The sequence below is a fragment of the Tenrec ecaudatus genome, chromosome 8 (assembly GCF_050624435.1).
Source record: "Tenrec ecaudatus isolate mTenEca1 chromosome 8, mTenEca1.hap1, whole genome shotgun sequence".
Taxonomy (NCBI): domain Eukaryota; kingdom Metazoa; phylum Chordata; class Mammalia; order Afrosoricida; family Tenrecidae; genus Tenrec; species Tenrec ecaudatus.
This window is the reverse complement of record NC_134537.1, coordinates 5,928,872-5,938,107: the sequence shown is the minus strand read 5'-3', so window position 1 is coordinate 5,938,107 and position 9,236 is coordinate 5,928,872. Positions and strand designations below refer to the sequence as shown.

At 50.0% G+C, this 9,236-nt stretch overlaps 1 pseudogene; it reads left to right on the top strand.

Moving 5' to 3' along the window:
• Nucleotides 1–528: 528 nt before the first annotated feature.
• On the top strand, nt 529–703 carry LOC142455643 (U2 spliceosomal RNA; annotated as a pseudogene).
• The last annotated feature ends 8,533 nt before the right edge of the window (nt 704–9,236 follow it).

Sequence of the window (9,236 nt, the reverse complement as noted above, 5' to 3'; positions counted from 1 at the left end):
GTAAAACTCAAGTCTCAGAGGTGGTGTCGCAAGTCAAGTGTGTGAAACCTGCAAGGCAGCCTAAAGGAACTTTCTCGGAGTCAGCCTGGGTGAATGGGGAAGTGGTTGTGATAAATGTTGGAGATAAAGACATTCAGGTGCCCTTGGCATGTGTGTATGCCCAAGGACATAGAAAGTAGATAGCTCCCAAATTCTAGGTCTGCCACCTTAAACAAAGAAACAGTAAACTACCCACACCTAAAGTCCTAAAGATTGTTTCTTGCCCAAATCTACTCCATTCACTTTCAGTAATCCCTCAAGGAAAGCCAAGCCCCCAACAATCCTCTGTCTTGGTATCTTAGGACCCAACTTCTTTCCCTGCCCCAGTGACTTCGCTGTTTATAAGGCGATTAGAATACGTGCCCCGAGATCTGGACACTTGCCACACCAACCCTCGGTGAAAACTCTTAGCTAAAATCCTTGATCCTTCAAGGATAAAATTTAACAGCTTCTGTGTGGTGATCAGGGCTTTTTATAAAAGTGTACTGAATCGCTTCTTGGCGGTGTAGTATCTGTTCTTATCAGTTTAATATCTGATACATCATCTATCCGAGGACAATATATTAAATGGATTTTTGGAGCAGGGAGTTGGAATAGGAGCTTGCTCCTTCCACTCCACGCATCGACCTGGTATTGCAGTACTTCCAGGAATGGTACATCCCCTCGGGGGATTCCTTAAAAAAAAAAAGTGTACGGAAGAGATTGTGCCTGGTCAGGGTTAAGCTTGGGAAGGCAACTGAGCCTACCTCTCTGGAGATGCCTTTACCTCTTCCTCCTCACGGTTGCAGGGAATCCCATTCCTAAGTATACACCAATGGGGAACCGCTACAACCTTCTGACTGAGAGGTCATTCCCAACCTATTATACTACTTAAAGTTATGTGTTGGCCTGCTAACTGCAAGGTCAGCAGTTCAAAGCCAGCAGCTGCTTTTTAGGAGAAAGACAGGGCTTTCTAGTCCCATCAATAGTTACTGTGTAGGAAACTCAAAGGGGCAGTTTTATAGGGTCACTATGAGTTGTCATCGACTCCAAGGCAGTGAGTTCTACTACTTGGGTGTGATGAGAGTTGCCATAGAAATGTCCTCAGGAAGTTCTTACTCGCCTGGAGTAAACCAATAGGTAGAGAGGAACAGCTGTAAGAAACAGTCACATCTGTACCACAGTGAGACCATAAGAGCTGGCAGAACCGGGAACTGGCTCAGTGGGCTAAGTGGCTCCCTCTACCACCAACCGACTATGGCATTCCCAGGGACAGAACAAGGTCATTTTCACACCCCAGTCCCAAACCTCTATGGTCAAGTCCATTCTGACCCCTGGGGACCCCGTGTGTTATAGAACAGGATGGCTTCATAAGGCTTTCTTGGCTTTCTACTCCTATCAAGAGTTACAGTCTCAGAAACCCACAGGGGCAGCTCAACCCTCTCCTGTGGGTCTCTGTGAGTCGAAGTCGACTGACGGCAGTGGGCTTTTTGACTTGTAATCTTTACAGAAGCAGACCACCAGGCCTTTCTGCTCTGGCACTACTAGATGGAACCGAACCATCAACCTTTAGGTGAGGAATCAAGCACACACCGCACCATCCTCAGGGGAACAATAACAACTCCCTCCTGATAATGAAAGCAAGAGGCAGATGCTCACCTCCGTAGTTAGCCCATCTGGGAAAAGCCACACACAACCAGGATGTACAAAGGTATGGCCTGATAGTCTGTGATTTCTTGACAATGTTGTTGTTGTTAGGTGCTGTGGAGTCATTGCCAACCCATAGCAACCCATTATACAACAGAATACAGCACTGCCCGGTCCTGCACCAACCTCACAATAATTTCTATTCTTGAACTCACTGTTGCAGCCACTGTGTCAATCCATTTCCTTGGGGGCCTTCCTTTTTCACTGCCCCTCGACTTTACCGAGCAGGATGTCCTTTGCCAAGGACTGATCTCTCCTGCCGACCTTCCAAAGTAAGTAAGATGAAGTCTCTCTATCCTTGCCTCCAAGGAGCGCTCTGGCCATCCTTCTTCCAAGACAGACAGATGGTACTGGCAATATTCTTCTCCAGCACCGCAGTTCAAATGCATCAAGTCTTCAGTCTTCCTTAGCCAATGTCCAATGTCCAACTTTCACATGTACATGAGCCTATGGCTCGGGTCAGGTGCACCTTCGGCCTCAAAGTAGCATCCTTGCTTTATAATCCTGCAAAGAGGTCTTGAGCAGATTTACCTAATGCAACTCTTCTTTTGCTCTCTTGACTGCTGCTCCCACGTGCACCGATTGTGAATCCAAGCAGGACAAATTCCTTGACCACGGCAACCTTTTCCAAGCAGGATGCAAGGCCTTTTTAGGAAGGTGGAGCTATAGGGATGGATGTGAGTGATATTTGAAAAGTAAATGAACACAGTGCAGTGACGATCAGATACAGGGGTGAGATGGGTGAGACCGTCCCAAAGGGCTCTTAGGTTTCTGGGTTGCAGAACCTGGACCCCTGGAGATGTCCGGCATGGAGACAGCGAGATCTGGACGGGAGCCATGGGCTCGGTGTGGAGCGCAATGGTAGATAGAACAAGACTTGCACTTGGAACCGGACAAATGTGAGGGGACAGGGTAGGCAACCTCTAAACAGCCTACCAAGTGCCCCTGCCTCTTGGTATTCACACCCTCAAAAAAAAAATCTCTTTCTCTTGTGTGTGACCTGACCTCCCGTTTCGTTTCTCAAGAATAGAACATGACAGCAAGTGTGTGTATTATTAGGTTACAAAGAGACCGAGACTTCAACCCCTCTCTGGGTGTTTCTCAGATCCCTTACTGGATGGGGTGGGGCTGAAAGGGTAGGGGGGGGGAAGTGTGTGGAGCAAAGCTGCCATGTTGTAAGCAGCCTCGTGATAAGAAACTGTTGCTTCTTGAGCAACCTAGGTGAGGACCTAGCTGCAGCCTAGCCTGGTATCTGAAGTAGCGCTTCCCTCTCCCCGCATAGAGGCTTGAAATGGCTGCAGCATCCTGCCACCCCGTGACTGACGGCTGTCCCATGGGAGTTTCTGAGCCAGAGGACCCAAAGGACCCACCCCTGGGTTCCTGCCCCACCATGACGTCATGAATGCCATTTTCTGTGGAAGCTTCTCTCGGCGAGGGGGTGGAGAGAACGAAAAATGTAGCATTTAGCTAGCCTGCCGGCTCAGGTTTGACGTGATCTGTCACTGGGTGAAAGAGGTGACTTTTAGGATGACAGACCTGTTCCTTTGAAAATGGTATGCCCCAGGCCAGCATCTCAGTGGAGTCTAAACGAGAGAGAGGAGCTTGGTAGGCATGTGTATGCTAGGGGAGGGGGAGGCAGGACAGACCCTTGAAACAAGCCCCGAGGAACTGCCCCCTGCTTGCCTGGCCAGGCGGAGCCAGATGGATTTGCAAAGGAGCAGTGAAAGTGGCAGGAGGAAAGCCAGGAAAAAGTTGAATTCTGTCAGTCAGGGGAAGGCAGTGGCAAAGAAACAGGGCATGGCCAAAGAAGATAAAATACTGAAGGATGTTCATTGGTAGGGATAGGAGAGAGCTATGGGCGCTATCAGCAGAAACTGATACATGATGGTATGGCTGGAATCCAGAATGGCATGGGCCAGGACAGAGATAAGGAAGGGGACACAGCAGGGACAGATACTTCCCTACAGGAATTTTCTCAGGAAGGTGAGAGGGAGCTCGCCTGGCAACTGTCAATGGAGGAGGAGGAGGAAGGGAGGAAGAGGAGGACTTTGGTTTTATGCTTCTAATAAGAGGGACGCAGGGAGGTGAGAAAGATACAGGTGAGAGAAAAGGGTTGAATGTGCAAGAGGAGGTTTAAGAAATCATGGATCTTGTGCATTTCCTAGGAGGAAAGAAGGGGCTCCCCTTATTCGGGAGCTGGGTCAGCTGAGATGGTCGAACCGGAGAGGAGGCCAGACCAGAGAGGTGGTTGAGCGTCCTCTTCTGGGAGAGCCTTGCTTTTCTCTGGAAGGCAGCGAATGGCTCAGAGGAAGAGACGGGAGGTGGGAGGCTTGAGGAACGACAGGAAAGATTTTGGAAAATGTGAAAACAAGGCAGAGAACTGCCCTGCTCCCCTCTGTGCAGTGGGAGGGCCTGTTTGAGGTCTATGGCCCCGAGTTCAGAGTGAAACCGCACTGCCCCTCTGGTTAGTGCCCAGCCGCTGGGGTGCAGAAACAGCAACCCCAGAGGGGGAATGAAGACTCAAGATAGAGCACTCGCAATCCATGCTGGAGGCTAAGCCAAGTTCAAAGTAGGGAGGGCTTATGGTTCAAGAAAGACACAAAGTAAGTAGAAAAAGAAAACATGTGAAGTTGTTAAACAAACCAACCAAAAAGGGGGAGGGTTGATGGATCTGGAGATAGCCATCCCGAACAGTGCTGAAGGAGCGCCGGTGTGAGGGCCGCTGGCTCACTGGCTGGGAGAAGAGAAGGCCGCAGTCCACCAGAGGAATGTCTGAGTTAGTCCCTCTGGAAGGTCAGCAATGCAGAAAGGACCCTGGTGGCGCCCTCGTGGTAAATGGTTCAGCTGCTAACGGAGATGCCAGTGGGTCAGACCTACTAGTGGTTCCATGGAAAACAGGGCCCAGAGATCTGCCATTGTCCACATGACCACCCAGGGAATACACTGGGGCAGTTCTGCTCTGACCCCTAGGGTCACTGTGAGTCGAAGCACAACCCAACAGAAGAGATGCAGGTGGAGCCCATGGCCTGGGTGTGTCTGCGGAAGAAGGTGGACGGTGTAAGATGAAAGGAAGCTGTGCACCTGGATGCTTGCATTTCAACAAGCCAGTCAGCTGGCCACTGCAATCGCTCCAAGGGATGCCAGTGTGAGCGTAGGCGAAACCCATGGACTTTTCGTCGAATAGTGGGATTAAAGCCCATTACTGTGATAGTTATGTAAGCTGGTGTCAGTTAGGGACTTGAGAAGATTAAGAGTGAAGGGGTGGAGTCTAGTCTGTCAATGGGTCATAGCCAATGGGGCCTCGGGGTGGACATGGCCTTCCCCTGAGGATTCCTGGATTTCCTCCTTGAAGATGGGAGAGACTCTCTCACCACTCACTCCCTGGGAAACATTGCAGCTGACAAGACACATGAAACTACACTGAGCTGGAGATACCACATGGAAACCCTTGCCAGCGCTGAGATGCTGGATCCAGCCACTGGATCTACAAGACTTCCCACCCACTGGCCTGTGATCTTCCCTCATTCGGTGTCATTACATGTGTTTCATGAGTCAGAAGAGGACCTTTATAGATTGTTATTGGACATATGGGCTAATGTCAGACTTCTGGACTTGGCTGGGATGGTTCCTCAATATTTAACTGTTCTTGTATAGAATGCTCTCTCATATACCCATGAGTGTCTACGGATTTGTTTCTCTAGTCTACCCAGACTAACCCAATTACCAACGTAATGAGTGAGAGGACCTCATCAAGTGACAGTGGCAACATAGCAGGAGGGGGATGGATCAGCTAAGTGGCACCAATGAAAAGGAGACAACATTTTAACAAGAGGTTAAAGGCGCCACAGTGCGAGAGGAGGGAATTGTGACAGACACTGACGGACATCTTTTTTTAAGAAAAAAAATTATTTTAAAATGCTGAATCAGTTTGAGAATTACCTACATTTATAAACACGAAAGAGCCAAGATTTTTTTAAACATACTCATACAGCAATGTGATTAAAAGGAATAATTAGAGATTTAGATGATCAAATATTTTTTAAAAACAACCTGGCCGGGGAAGCGGGTTAGGATCGCTTCATCGTTTGACAAAGGAGAGCAGGAGGTGGCTGAGCACAGTGAAGCAGCTGCTGGCTGTAGAGTACGCCCACACAGTGCAGCCCTACGCAGCGGTCAGACAGTAGAGAGTGCTGGCAAGTACTTAGGAGCATAGGCAGTTAAAATAAAAGAAGATAAACTAGCAGAATCTTAATATTGCATTCAGACACAATACATAGGAGAAATGCTTGTGCTAACAATAGTCATTGTTAAATGATGGCACATACCGATTTTTCCCCCTGTGCCTGATGTCTTGACTCCTTTTATTTCTTACTAACCAAATCCTGATTTGTTCTGGGAAACCGTATGCTGACTGGCTTCCCTTCTCTTCCTGGATTTTTTTTTTTTTAATGGCTAGAAGTGGCCACGTGACACATGTCCAACCGATGAGACAGATGCTGACATTTCCCTAGGAATTCTGAAAGTGTTTTTTTCTGATACAGGTACCTCCTCCTTTCTTCTTCCTGCCTGGAACCCAGACATCATGGCTGAGCTGCAGCAGCCACATTGTGACAAAGAGGTTACAATTTGAAAGCCAAGGTAATGGTAGCACAGCAGCTTATGCCTGGGGCTAGAAACTGCGAGGCCCGAAGTTCAAGACCACCAACTACTCCTACAAAGAGAGACCGTCTTGGAAACAAACCCACAGGGGCACTTCGACTGGGTCGTGTCCGGTCACGGCGAATTGGAACCGACTTGACAGCAGGGAGTCTGGTTTGGTTAAGCCAGGGTTAGTTGAATTCTTTGCCATTTGTCACGAAATGTATCTGTGATATTGGCAACGGGTTACCTGATTGTCTTGCAATGTAAGGGGTAGGAGAAAATAAATAGTCACCACACGAGTGGACTGCAGAAGCAGTGCCTTCAGGCAAGAGATTGGCATTGGCAAGGTGGGAGGCGGGAGTAGGGGAAATGCCAGAGACCAACCAGCGGGCAGCTCACGCTAAGGAGATGGATGGAGAGGGAGGGAGGATGCCACGCGCTGTCTGTCTGTTCGCCGTGAAGGCAGGCTGGGTCTAGACTTGCAGGCAGCCCGTCGCTGGCTAGGGATGAAGCCTGCACCCCCACTGGTATCACCTGTTCCACAGACACTGCATTCCTCTGTGGTTGAACAGGACACAGTAGACACCGGAGTCACCGTCTTGGAAAAGCCAATGCCCTTATCCATATTCATAGAATGCAAACCATAAACAATCACCGATTTCCCTAAAATCCCCACGTCCGGGCTTCCGTCTCTGGCCAGGTATGGCACAGTTCAGGTCAGATATGCCAGTGGCCGTGTCCATGTCTCTGGCTACTACCGCACGTTCGTGTGTGTGTGTGTGTGTGTGTGTGTGTGTGTGTGTGTGTTGGTGCTGGTAGTGGTAGTGCCTCGGCCTACAACATGTGGCTTGGGACGGGGGTCGGGGGAGCTCTGGCTACTACCATGTGGCTTGATGGGCGGGGGTGGGTGGGGAGACAGGGGGCTTCACTGTTACCAAGGCTTCTGCTCAGCTGCTGGGCTTCTCCGTTGGCTTTGCTGATGTCTCTGCCCTGAGAGCCAGGTCTGAGAGACACTGTGGCCACGGAAGGACCACCAATGGACCCATCTCCTCCCCAGACCATCAGGCACTCCCGTTGCATGGTCCCAGCCCATCATTTTGTGGGGTCTACACACCGATGACTAGCAAGGCCATATAGGAGTCACTGCCCTGCAGGATGAAAGTCTGAGGCAGAGTGTGCCTAAAAAAAAAACTTCATGAGAACAGCCATGTGGAAGAGGATCAGATGAACGGTGTGGGTGTGGGGCGGAGGGTTACTCTTTGAAGCTTGATCAATGCAAACAGAAATGCGAGGCGTGAGGGCTTGAGCCTCTGAGTCTCTTTGAGGGGCAAAGGCTGTGTGTCCTCTTTCCGGAGGGATGACTGGGTTTCAGAGAAGGGACCGTCCTCCCTGCACATCCTCACTCAGGTAGAGAAATGCCCGCCTTTGGGTTCTCTGGAGAACAAGCATGCAGGTTCAAAGCTGCAGAAGGAAACCTGGCAATTTCTCTGGATTCACTCCAAATCTCCCCGGGGGGAGGGGAGAGGTGAGGAGGAGGTGGAGGGGAAGCACCCTTGAGGAAGGGGCGGGATTGGGGACCACAGGGCCTGCTAGGGCAGGATGAGGGAGGCATGGGCCCTCTCCTCAGGTAATTGGCCCGCAAGGGGTTTTACCTCTCTAAGGAGGCAGGTGTTGCCTTCCCTGGGCCCTCACAGCCCCAGAGCAAAATGACAGCCATGTGGCTGTGAGATCATTCCCCGTTGTCATAGCAACAGCTTGCCCCTGGAGCCCTGGGTTCACAGCAAAAGGATCAGAACTTCCTGAAAGGTGACTGGGGTAGGTTGGGTCAGGATCCTGGTCAGGTGGCTGGGCATGAAGCTCTAAACCCAAAACAATTCAGGGCTAGGAGTTTTATCCCAAAGGGCCTCCGTCAGGGAGTCTGGGGTCAAATGGAAGGAGCAAAAATCCAGTCTTTACGTTCCAGAGATGTTAAGTCCTATGATGGATGATGGGTTGGTGGCAGAGCCAGTCAGACAAGAAGTCAATGCCCAGGACACTGGAGTCTCCGTGGTTCCTTTCCTGTGGCTGCTGGCCATGTGGAGTGGAGGCTGAGTCCCACTCATAAGAAGCAGGGCCTGTAGGAAGCCATTGGCTGACCCCAGACTTTTTTCACTATTACACATAAACAATTTACAACTATTTATCATATGGATAGCTGACCTTGTAGCCACGTTGTAAACTGGAAGCCAGCGTTATCTACGTGCCAGGACTGTAGCACCGCCAGCAGACAGGGATCTGGAATCCACCTCTTGACGTGAAGCGTTCTCAGTGTCTATCTGTGGACCCAGGAGACACAGATGCTACTCAGGGGATGTGGCCTGACGTGGGTTTAAATTTGTCCTCTAGTCCCCTGCTAATATGAGAAATTTCAGCTCGCCAGGCTGGGGCCTCTTAGAATATAATCTCCCCAAGGAAAGGGTTTCTGGGAGCTTTTCACCGCATTCTCCATACAGAGCACCAAGCCTGTTACACAGTAATAGCTTAGTAAATATTGATTGAAGGAGAGGTTGAATGAATGAGCCTTCCTTTCCCTTGCCCATGCCAGGTTACTGGCGTCTTCGTGGGTGTCTGACCTTAGCATGGTTCACTCATGTTCAGAAAGCACTAGTGATGAGCTCCCAGGTGTGATCCACAGGGCGGAGCTTTTGTAGGATGCATTTTCCGCTCCAGGTGGGCAACTCACCTGGCAACTCAAGCAACTCGCTCTGAGTTAGCGCATCCAGAGGCATCACCTTGGAAAGTTCTTGTGGTCACAGTGATTTTTTTCATAAAAAACAGTTTTGCTAGAACCTCGTTTTTTAGTGATGGCTGTTTTAAGAGAACAGCGTGAG